General features: G+C 42.5%; 1 protein-coding gene across 1 annotated transcript in view; it reads right to left on the bottom strand.

Moving 5' to 3' along the window:
• Positions 1 to 10,378, bottom strand: part of ARMH4 (armadillo like helical domain containing 4) — a 139,447-nt gene extending 129,069 nt beyond the window's left edge. Inside the window, exon 1 of the mRNA XM_017531055.2 lies at positions 10,205 to 10,378. The gene's annotated coding sequence lies outside the window, so the exon portion shown is untranslated. The remainder of the gene's footprint in view (positions 1 to 10,204) is intronic.
• Between the last annotated feature and the right edge of the window lie 1,983 nt (positions 10,379 to 12,361).

Raw genomic sequence — 12,361 nt, 5'->3', positions numbered from 1 at the left:
AAAAAAAAAAAAAAAAAAAAAAAAAAAAAAAAAAAAAGACACCATATCTACTGACAACTTGATCTTGGACTTCCAGTCTCCAGAACTTTAAAAAATAAACTTCTGCTGTTTTAAAAATCCAGTTTATGATATTTTGTTATAGCAGCCCAAGTGGGCTAAGAAAAGCGTGCTTGAAAACACTAAATATCATCATTAAACGCTGAATACCAGTTACTTCCAAGAGTTTTTTAAAAGTAGGTACATAATTTTCAATGAAAATATGTTTTTTAAATGCTTAAACCCTTGTTATTCTCTGCAACAAGTATAAAAATTATAGGCAAAACATGTTTCAAAATGTAAGGATTAGAAAAGGTTTAAGAGTTAAGCAAGGTTAACAGTTTTAGAGAAAAATATATATTTTAAAATTAGCAGACTTTACTGAATACCAATTATTATAAGATAAAACATTATTGTAGTATTTAAAATAAACTACTCACATTCTCATTACAACTAAAACTACATTAAAATTGTTAATTTTCCCCAAAATTTCAGGGGTTCAGTTCTTTTTTTATTTATTTTGCTGAGTAAGGCCTTTTCTTTTCCCCGCCATCAGAAATTTCTCAGAGATGCTGCAAGTTTTCCAGAAAATTAAACCTTGAAACTAAAACTCTAGAATAAAAACCTTGACTTCATAAAGGTTACATTTTTTTTCTTTCATGTATAATCATTCAGTGATCTAAGTTAAGCTAATGATGTGCACATGTGATATACAGAAATTTATTTTCATAGGGCCTTCCTCCCTTAAGGATTTTCAGAGCTTCCACATGTTATCTCATTTAGTCTTATAGGTCCTTTCAAGAAAGAAGAAAGGTAAAGTCCTCAGGACATGATCTACATGGCTAAAGACAAAAAGAAGACTCAATTTTCCTTTTTCTTTTTTGAGACGGAGCCTTATCCTGTCGCTCAGGCTGGAGTGCAGTGGTGTGATCTCAGCTCACTGCAACCTCTGCCTCCCCAGTTCTTGTGCCTCAGCCTCCTGAGTAGCTAGGACTACAGGCATGCACCACCATGCAGAGCTAATTTTTGTGTTTTTATTAGAGACAGAGTTTCACCATGTTGGCCAGGTTGGTCTTGAACTCCTGACCTCAAGTAATTCACCCACCTCAGCCTCCCAAAGTGATGAAATTACAGATGTGAGCCATTCTCCTATCCCCTGCCCTCTCCTCCCCTTCCCTTTCCTTCCTTCTCTTTCTTTCTTTCCCCAGGCTGGTCTTGAACTCCTGGGCTCAAGCAGTCCTCCTGCATCAAGCTCCTAAGTAGGTAGGACTACAGGCATGCACCACCACACGCCACAAGAAGACTGAATTTTTCTACATGAGAAAAAAAGGAATCCATGGATTCAGAGCTAAGGCTTCCTACCAACTCCCACCACCAGATGAGTGTACTATCTTGGAAATGGGTCCTCCAGCCCCAGTCAACCCTTCAGATGACTGCACCCTGGCTGACATCTTGACTATCTTGACTTCTTTGTGCCAAAACCACACAGCTTAGTTACTCCCAAATTCATGATGCATATAACTGGTACAAAATAACAAATATTTATTGTTACTTCAAGCCACCAAGCTTCGGGGTGATTTGATGCACAGAGTCCATGACGCTTCAGGGAAATACAGGGATGGAATGGTACCATGAGTAAAATGGTGTCATGTGCAGAAAGAAAAAAAAAAAAAAACAGCATATCAGGGATTACAAATTTAGCAGAAGAAAATTGAAGCCAGAGATGACTAGAAGAAACATAAGTCCCTCAAGAATCTGCAAGGATAGTAAGAGAGATGCTAAGTTTCCCCATATGCAGATGGCGGTTTGAAACAAACATATCTAAATATGAAATTACATACTGGTAGCTAGCATTGTTTTTGTTTGTTTTTGAGGTGGAGTCTCACTCTGTTGCCCAGGCTGGAGTGCATTGGTACAATCTCGGCTCACTGCAACCTCCCTCACCTGGGTTCAAGCAAATTCTCCTGCCTCAGTCACCCAAGTAGCTGGGATTACAAGTGCCCACCACCACACCTGGCTAATTTTTCTATTTTTAATAGAGATGTGGTTTCACCATGTTGGCCAGGTTAGTGTTGAACTCCTGATCTCAAGTGATCCACCTGCCCTAGCTTCCCAAAATGCTGGAATTACAGGTCTGAGCCACTGTGCCTGGCCCATTTTTTTTTGAGGTGGGGGGACAGAGTCTTGCTCTGTCAGCCACCAGGCTGGAGTGCAATGGTGCAATCTCAGCTCACGGCTGCCCCCACCTCCCAGGTTCAAGCGATTTTCCTGCCTCGGCTTCTCAAGTAGCTGGGATTACAGGCACGTGCCACCACACCTGGCTAATTTTTGTATTTTTAGTAGAGATGGGGTTTCACCATGTTAGCCAAGCTGGTCTTGAACTCCTGACCTCAGAGGTAATCCGCCTGCTTCAGAGCCTCCCAAAGTTCTGGGATTACAGGCGTGAGCCACCACGCGCAGCCACATTGTTTTTGTTGTTGTTGTTTAAAGAGAAAATGCAAACATATTTGATCAACAAGAAACAGCATGTGCCACAGCATTTCAACATTCTGGACATTAGTTATCACTGTACTTTAGATGAGCCAGGAAGCACTCTAGTTCATAGTCAGGTAACAGATGACTGAATTTGGCTTGATGCATCTATTTGCCTTCCTTAAAACAAAAAATAATGAAGGGGCCACCATGTGCTCAGGCCTGTAATCCCAATACTTTGGGAGGCCAAGGCAGGGAGGTCATCTGAGCCCAGGAGTTTCAGACCAGCCTGAGCAACATGGCAAAATCTAATCTCTACAAAATTAGCCAGGCATATGCCTGTAGTCCCAGCTACTAAGGAGGCTGAGGTGGGAGAATCACCTGAGCCTGGAAAGTCCAGGCTGCAGTGAGCCATGATCACACCACTGCACTCCAGCCTAGGTGACAGAGCAAGACTCTGTCTCAAAAAAAAAACAGATAATAACGACAACAACAAACTATATGGTAAACACAGTATTCACAGTCAATGAAATCATACCTTTGGATTTCTGTTCAAATTGACCTACTAAATTCTATCTCTGTAGTTGAAGAATCATAAAAGCTATAGAACTCTCTGGGTCATTTCTGGTCCGTTCAGATAGCTGCCCCTTCCTAAACACTTTCTCTATTCAGTGGAATCTTACTAAACATACCAGAAGACAAAACATGTAGCCTAAAACCTTGGACCACATAATCCCATACTTCTGAATAAAAACCTGAAAACCCCAGGCCATCATGAATGGTAACAGAGTTTAGAGGGACTTGGACTGGCATCAGAAAAAAGGATTCCTGAATCTTAGCTCTGTTGATGTTTACACTTGCTATATGATACTGAGCAAGTGGTCTCAGTTTCTCCTTTGACAAAATGAGGAATTAAAATAATCATTGAAATCCCTTCTACATCCATAATTTCATCCTCAGACGTCATCTATGATATAAAAAATCAAATATTTCTATATTCCCATAATGTTGCCGTCAAGTAAGAGAGGCACTCAAGTGGTGAAGCAGATGATTCACGTGTTATGTGTATGTTCTGGAGTCATGTGGACTGAGAGGAAAATTTTACAAGCAAATCAGATCAAGGGGAGAAGGGATAAATAATAAAGACTTAATACTGACCCACTGCCTTTCCAAAACATAATTTTCCTTCAAAGTTTTATTTTCATCTACATCTTGGGTTTTAGAATTTTTGCATAAAGGAAATTCTGCTATTCCTTCAAAAGACTTCCTTCTGTGATGAAGTGTCAGCCACCTGCTTTCTAAATTCAATGACAACAGAAAAAGTGGGCGTGAACTGCAAGCCTTTGCTTTTTTCCCCCTTTTCATAAGCATTGATGCAAGCTTTTAATATGCCTGTGTATTGAGACCATATGTTCCCTCTCCCCACTATTCAAAGCAATGCCTGTACTTTAAAAGGAAAAATGACAACCTGTAAGAACAATAACAGGGAACATGTCTGCAACTCAGATAACCTGATAGGAAACTTTCAAATTCCAGGTTTTTCTCCATCTTTCAAAGCCCAGTATAGGTTCATGTAGTCACTCGCATTAGTCCGATGTCCTGCAATGGTAGTTACATGATGCTCAAGACTAAATGAGAGAAGGCTGTTGTCAATTCAACAATATTCCTAAACCTAACAACCATCTGTAACCATATTGTGAAGGCTATGAGACTTTTCCTTTCTCCTCAACACTGTATCCCCTTCCTGGCAATGTGCCTGGCACAGAAGAAATGCTCAGTAAATATTGGCTGAACAAACAGATGAATGCCTATAGCCTGCTTTGCTGAGAGAGGTGGAAGGAGGGGAGATTCCATTGCATATTAGAATTCTGTGTCTTAATTATCTTCAATTAACTCAATCATAAGAATATTTAACAAACAAACAAAAAGAACATTCCTCTTACTTTTTCATCCCGCTGTGTATTTGGACTCTGCTTTCTTTTCACTCTATCTCTCAATGCAAATTGATTCAGATAAATAAGCTCTAACCAAATTACCAACTGATGTTGGATATCAGCTTTGAATAACTTAAAAAGCATCTCCTTCAGAGCAGGTCAGTAACACTTTGTCTATCTTTGGTAACAAGGTATCTATCCTAATAGCTTGGCAGTCTTCCGAACAATTTACTGCATTTCTGCCACCAGTGAGCAAGATAAGCCTGTTCTGTCAGGCATTATCTCTGACAATCTTACATAGCTACAGTCCAGAATGTGTTTCTATGTCAAGTCTAAGCACATTCAAGTTTCAAAGACAAATGAAAGGCAACATAAAAAATACCAGCCTTAGCCATCTGGTTAGACTTAATCAGGTTTTGTAAGCACTTGGTCAATATTTTTCCAACTAAAATGAATACTGCTATTTCAGTACATCACCAAAACGAAGACACAAAAGGGAAACCAATATGTTAAATCATTCTCATCAGTGATGAAGCCACTATTTCCAGTGTAAACTGAGTCTCATATATAATATTAAGGCACAAAGAGCATCACCCCAAGAGTGCTCAAGACATGGGTGGGCTGTAGATTGTGCCAATAAACTGGTGACAGTTTGTTTTATATTTTCCTTTTTTAATGATAAACACAAAACCTGTAGAGAGCTGCTATGGGGTAGGTGAAGAAAACTACCTCATCTTGGCTTTTCCTTGTCAACTGGAAGTTACTTTGATGACACTTTGAACACAACCATCTTCATCTGAACTTTGGTGGCCACCTCGAACTCTTCTCTCCTTTACATTCTAGATTCATAACTGCTGTGGATCTTCCCCTCATAATCTCTTTTGGAACTATAACTTCTGATCATCTCACTGGATTGTCATTATTTTAAATGCATCTTAATTGATGACCCTGTTTAATCTCTCCCCTCTCCAATCTATTTTATACAATCCAGATGGTTTATTCTTTTGTTGGTTTTTTTTTTTTTTTTTTTTAGTATGGCTCTGTCACCCAGGCTGGAGCGCAGTGGCGCAACCTCAGCTCATTGCAACTTCTGCCCCTCAGGATCAAGCGATTCTCCTGTCTCAGCCTCCTGAGACAGGGACTACAGGTGCACATCACCATGCCCAGCTGATTTTTGTATTTTTAGCAGAGACAGGGTTTCACCATGTTGGTCAGGCAGGTCTCAATCTCTTGTCTCGTGATCTGCCAGCCTTGGCCTCCCAAAGTGCTGGGATCACAGGCATGAGCCCAGCTGGTTTATTCTTAAGAGTAAATATTGCAATAATCAGTCAAAGACAGCTACCACTTGGGAGCTGCTATGTGCTAAGCGCCTAATGGAAATAATCTTATTTAATCCCTACAATAACCTAATGAGGTAGATACTGTCGTTATCCCCACTTTTCAGATGAGGAAAACAACAGGCCTGTGAGGATAACTAACTTGCCTAAGGGATAGTGTCTGTTTTTGATCTTTTGGATTCTGTCAGAATTCAAGGTCCCTACCTTTTCCACACAACTCTCTCCTTTCCCAAAACATAGCATATAGTGTCCCCAAATATACAGTTGCCAAAGTCCATATCTATAATGGAACCCACACCACTAGTGCCCAGTAGAAACACTATCACCACTCACATGTGCCATACTCATTTCAGGCTCCTATGCAGTTTTTTGTTTCTTTGTTTAGTTTTGTTTTTGAGAGGGAGTCTTGCTCTGTCACCCAGGCTGGAGTGCAGTGGCACGATCTCAGCTCACTGCAACCTCCCAGGTTCAAGCGATTCTTCTGCCTCAGTCTCAGGAGTAGCTGGGGTTACAGGCATGCACCACCACACCCGGATAATTTTTATAGTCTTAGTAGAAACGGGGTTTCACCATGTTGGCCAGGCTGGTCTTAAACTCTTGACCTTGTGATCGACCTGACTCAGGCTCGCAAAGTGCTGGGATTACAGGCGTGAGTCACCACGCCCAGCACTTAGGCTCCTAAGTTTTGATCATGCCACTGTACGACCTATGGTTCCCTACCTAGGTATCCAAACCCTGGCCTCCCAGATCACATCCCATTCTGGCCTATTCTATCCTCACCCTTCTCCTAGTTCTGGTAGCATGAATTCTCATGTCTGTAAGTCTCGGCACCTCAAATGAGATTATGTTATTTGTATACGAACGCTAGTTTTTACCCTTCCTTTGTTCACCACATAATTAGTAATAAGGATAGGCACAAAAGAGGAGAAATTCCATAAATATTTGTTGACATGATATGATATAAATAACCATTGCAACTTCTAATATAAATGATATAAATGATATAAATGATATAAATAACCATTTAAGAATGTGGAAAAGAATGTTTAGAGTCTTTATTTTGTACTGTAAGTCTTTTTTAATGACATTTCGTGGTCTAACCATGTCTAATCGTATGTTTTATTCAGTAGCTAGTCAAATTTGGCTACTTATTTAATATGTCATTCTAACAATAACTTATGTGTTCTCATTTCTGCTGTATTTTAAGGTTTCAGAGTTTATTTCTCTCTCACACACACACACACACACACACACACACACAAAATAGATCAACAGTTACAGGTAATAAGTCTCACAGCTTAATGTCAACATGCTTGCCAAATACATTTCACCTTTTGAAATACAATTAGTGATTCTCTGATGATGGGAAAAGTGTCTTAATAATCTTTGTGTCTTAATAATCCTTCCATTATATGTTTGTCTTAATAATCTTTCCATTTTGTGCTTTTCATGACCCTTCCTCGATGATTAATTTATCAGTCTTACTTTTTTTTTGTTTTTTAATCCTTAAGGCTCTTAATGCCAATACTATCTTATTGCCAATATTATTGCATTTATCTAAAGCTGGGCTTATAAAGACTCTCACTCTACTAACCCAGCTGTGACACATGGCATTAAGGTACCACATTTCTGATTCATTGTGCTACTGACAATCATCACTGGTCTGTTATATTGGCTTTAAGACCTGGGCTGCAGTATCCTTCACCATAAATTAAATAGGTGAATGATAGATGATCCTTTCAGCAGCATTTTCCATCACCATGGAAGGAGGGAGAAGGAGTAAGTAACCACAAAGAAAAGTATGGTCCTCCAGGAGGAAAGCAGCCCCAGAGCTGGCAGTGAAGAGGGTAAGCAGGCTGGGGTCAAAATAGCTACTCTGAAAACTACTTAAATACCAGCAAAGTGCTTTATCATCTCTGAAGACCACAACTAAGTTCTATATACTGAGCCCACATGCTTTAGTCTTTACAAATTAGTGATGCAGACAAATGAAGATATTCGTACTTATCACCCCTGGCATATCATCTCATCCCTGGTAAAAGGAGATGGAATTGAAGATTTCAAAATAGGCCTCTTCAAGTTCCAGTTCTACCTTAGGCAAATCACTGACACTCAGTTGTCTTGTTGCAAAGTAGAAATAATAATGCTTGTCCTATTATTTTCAAAGGGTGGAGAACACACACGAAAGTGATAATAGACAAGAAAGGGTTTGAAAAAATGTTAAATATCATCCAATATAAGACATACTAGCATGCTACTGACATGCTTTCCTGTCAAACTTCAGAAATGTGAGCAATCTGAAGCATCCACATAGCGTTTTTTTCCCCAAGGCATTTCCATGGAGCTTCCTTTTTCTTTCAGCTCTTCATGAGGACAACATGACCTGAGAGGCTTCTGCTGTCTGCAGAATCCTGACCTGATCAATCTTGATCAACAAGCTCTTCTCCATCCATCAGACAGTTCATTTCAGTGACCCAACTGGACACTTCATTTCTGCTTTTTTACGGTATGCAAACATAGCCATTTGCTTGGCTAGATCTCTAAGTAACCAGCTGATATTTAAAGGAAAGCTGAAACTAGCTTCAGATACTTTTCTTATAATCATCAAGTAAACACCATATGGAAAAATAAGTTGACCTAACATCTTGATTAGGGAACAAATTTTCATTTTACAGAAATTAAAACCAGGTTTCCTCTGAACAGACAGCTTCCCTATGTGAGGATTTTTAAAATTCAATGAACAAAAATACAATTCCATACACAACTTTTCAGACAAACATCTACAGAATAGAGCAAAGTACAACTTTAGTTGGAGAGTGGAAATTTTTCATAACGGATAAACCGGTTTTCCTCATTTTGATTCTATACTTATATTTAGCATCAAACCATTTCTGTAATACCAAACTATAATATTGTAAAGGTCTGGCAGGAAACTCCAGAATATATAGTAAGAAGCCTCCAATGAAAACAAAGACAAATTCGTATCTCTCTAATGGGCTCCGTTGCTGTAGCTACCTCAGACTTGGTGAGTCTTGGGAGATTTGTGAATAAACTCAACCAATATCAAATCTGTCTGCTGCACAAGTGCTTGGTTCATTATTATGACAAATACAAAATATACCACTTTATTCATAAGAGCAAGTCAGACTACCTTTAAATCTCTGTGCGTAAAAGAAGCAATGTTCTGATACTGTGAAACCTTACTCGGTTGTGTGTTTCAATAGATGCTATTGTGGGGTTCTACTGGCATGTGTGCAGAAGTCAGTAAATGACCGTAGATGCCTGGCTTAAAGGAGACGCCTTGGAACCCAAAAGCATTACTTGTAATCAAGGAAATATACCAAAACGAAGAGCAGGCATGTCAATTCTGACCACTCAAGAATTTTCGCCCTTTGTAGTAGAGAGCCTTCCGAACTCTAGGCATGGTTTTGTGAACCACTCCCCACTTCCCTCAAGTTTCAAACTAAAACTTCCAAAGAAAGAAGGCAGACGCGTTAAAGCAGCTTTCTCTCCTTTCTTCCACTTCAGCTCTGCACTGAAATTGGATCATCTGGGAAAGACAAGGATTTCTCATCTTTGAGAATCCAAACTCTTAAGGGTCCCGTTTTGTTCGCTCCTGCTCGCTTCCTCGTCAGCCAAGGTTCTACATATTTGGAATCTACACAGGTCAGATTCTGTCTGTGCCCACGATGCACATGAAATATTTGGGCACCTCCGGCAGCACCTCCCAACTATTCCGGAGTCTCGAGCAGAGCCTCGCCTCCCCCAGGTCTAACCCGCAGGCCATCTTTCTAATTAAGTGACCTTTCCAATCAACGTCCTCCAGCCGCGTCCTGGGGGACCGGTCAGGGGCTGAGCAAGGAGGCTCGACATCTCTGCGCTCAACACTCAACTGTTTGTTTTCTGCAAAGTGGCAGGACACATTCGGTGGCGACCGCAACCCCGATTCGCTCCTCGATTGCTGGGCTCTGAGTGGCACTGGGGACACTGCGACCGACGGTTTGAAAAGAGTAAACCGTTGTTTTCGAGAACTTCTCTCTCACTGCTGTGGGATTATGAGCGGAGGGAGAGAGAGAAAGAAAAGCCCACACAAAAGCAGCCAGCCCTGCAAGCTCCGCCAGCACAAAGGCCGGCTCGCTGGTGCGGAGCTGGGAGGCTGGGCTGGAGCGAGGAGTGCGGTGATTCCTCCGAGGCCTGCGCGCCGCGCCCAGCGCGCCCGGAGCTGCCCCCGCGCACCCTGCACCTGGGCACCGCGATCCGGCTGAGGCTCGGAGCGCAAGCCTGGCGCACCCAGGGCTGCACCGCTCCCGGCACTGCACGCTCCCGGGGCAACCCCACGCCACCGAGGCTCCGGCTCCGTCCCTGTCCCGGCGCCACGTCTGCAGCCGCGGCCGCCCGACTGGTGGGAGCCAGGCCCGTCCTCACCTGTGCGCCTTCAGCCGAGCAGCGCGCGGAGGACAGCGGCAGCAGCAGCGGCGGCGCGGGCGCTCGGCATCCCCGCGGCGGGCCCTGCGGCGGCGGCGGCGGCGGCGGCTGCAGCTACTCCCTCCGCTGTCTGGGACGCTAGGGGGAGGGCGCTTCGCTTTGTTGCTTATTCATAAGGCCGCAGCTACGGACGGGGATTGGGTGGTGAGTAGGTGTGCCCGCCCCGGCTCTGCTGGCACTGACAGCCGGCGCCGGCGCCCCTAGCCCCTGGGCCCCCACTTCCCCGCCTCCACCCCCCGCGCGGGCGGCTTCAGCTCGAGTCCCAACACCTAGAAAACCTCGGAGATCCCGTGCTCCGCTTCCGCTCTTTACAGCCGGAGACCCTGCGGCAGCTCCCCCTCCATACCTACGGAGAAGAGACCAGGGCACCGTATACACAAGAAAAACCTGAATTTTGCTGGTCTTTGGTTCATGCAAGGAGTGCAGATCTGAGACTGCGGAGTGTTCCTTGTGGAAACTGTGGGCGGCTTGGCGGTGCCCTTAAGTAGGACCCTTAAAGTAACTCTACACAGAATTTCGCAGAAGTTCCCTTGTCAATCTCTCAGAGAAGTTGCAAACTAGTGCAAGTCATAGGTACCGTTTATTGAGCCCTGGCTCCTGCCAGGCACCCCAGTAGATGCTTTGCCCGTTACTTTACCGGCTCAATCTGCACGATAGAAGGGTAGATGTTGTAATTCTCATTTACCAGGGTAGGAGGTTAAGGCTAAGGGCTGTGTAACTTGTCCAAGGTCATCTGGCTTGTGTAGCCATCGAGAATTTGTGACCTCCATTCTTGAGCCTCTCAAGGGCTCTTTTCTTTTTCTGTTACTTGTAATGGTGTGGAAAGAGGTGTCGGAATCTAACAGCCCATTCTAGAACAACCCACCCACCCCCAGCATGTTACATTTGTAGAGCACGCTTCACATTTTTTCTCTATTGTGCTTATTAACTGGCTTCTTCATAATAGCTTAGTCCCCTTTTGTAGTTAATTATAAACACCTTGAAGTCAGAGCAAGCACTGGTTCACCTGTGATCCCGACACCTAACACAATGCACAGGTATGCACTGGTTTCTCTTTGTTCGTTTGTTTGTTTGTTTTTGAGACAGGATCTCTCTCTCCCAAGCTGGATTGCAGTGGTGCCATCATGGCTCACTGCAGCTTAGACCTCCTGGGACTTCAAGCGAATCCCCCCACCTCAGCCTCCTAAGTAGCTGGGACCACAGGCATGCGGCACCATGACTGGCTTTGTTATTATTATTAATTATTATTATTATTAACTACTATTGGTAGAGATAAGGTCTCCCTATCTTGCCCTGCCTGGTTTCAAACTCCCGGGCTCAAGCCATCCTCCTGCTTCGGCCTGCCAAAGTGTCTGAATTACAGACGTGAGCCGAGGTGCCCAGCAGGTATGCACTGCTACCTATTCCACCTCCCTTTAGAAATTATTGTCTATGTATAATCATGCATTGATTAATTAGGGGAATACATTCTGAGAAATGTGTCCTTAGGCAATTTTGTTGTTATGCAAGCATACTGACACAAACATACTTACACAAACCTAGATGGCATAGCCTACTGCCTACCAAGGCTATATGGTATAGCCTATTGCTGCTAGGCTACAAGCCTGTACAGCATGTTACTGTACTCGATACTGTATTTTTATATCTAAACATTGAAACAATATGGTATTGTGCATCTGTATAAAAATGATGCATCTGTATAGAGCCCCTGCCATAAAAATGGTGCATCTGTATAGAGCACTTACCATAAATGGAGCTGATAGGACTGGAAGTTGCTCTGGGTGAGTCAATGAATGATGAAGACCTAGGAGAGAATGTGAAGAATGTGAGAATGTGAAGACCTAGGACCTAACTGTACAGTACTGTAATGTACACAACTTTATGCCACAGTACACTACTCTATAAAACTGTACACTACTGTAGTTATGTGGGACGTAACCGTATACTACACTACTGCCATAGTGTAAACAATGTACGCTTAGGCTATACTATAAACGAAAACATTTTTTCTTCAATAATAGATTAACCTTAGCCTACCAAAACTTTTACTTTATAAACTTAATTTTTTTTAACTTTTGACTTTTTTTTTTTTTTTTT

The sequence above is a fragment of the Cebus imitator genome, unplaced genomic scaffold, assembly GCF_001604975.1.
Source record: "Cebus imitator isolate Cc_AM_T3 unplaced genomic scaffold, Cebus_imitator-1.0 Scaffold70, whole genome shotgun sequence".
NCBI classification, from domain to species: Eukaryota; Metazoa; Chordata; class Mammalia; order Primates; family Cebidae; genus Cebus; species Cebus imitator.
This window is presented reverse-complemented; position numbering and strand designations above follow the sequence as displayed.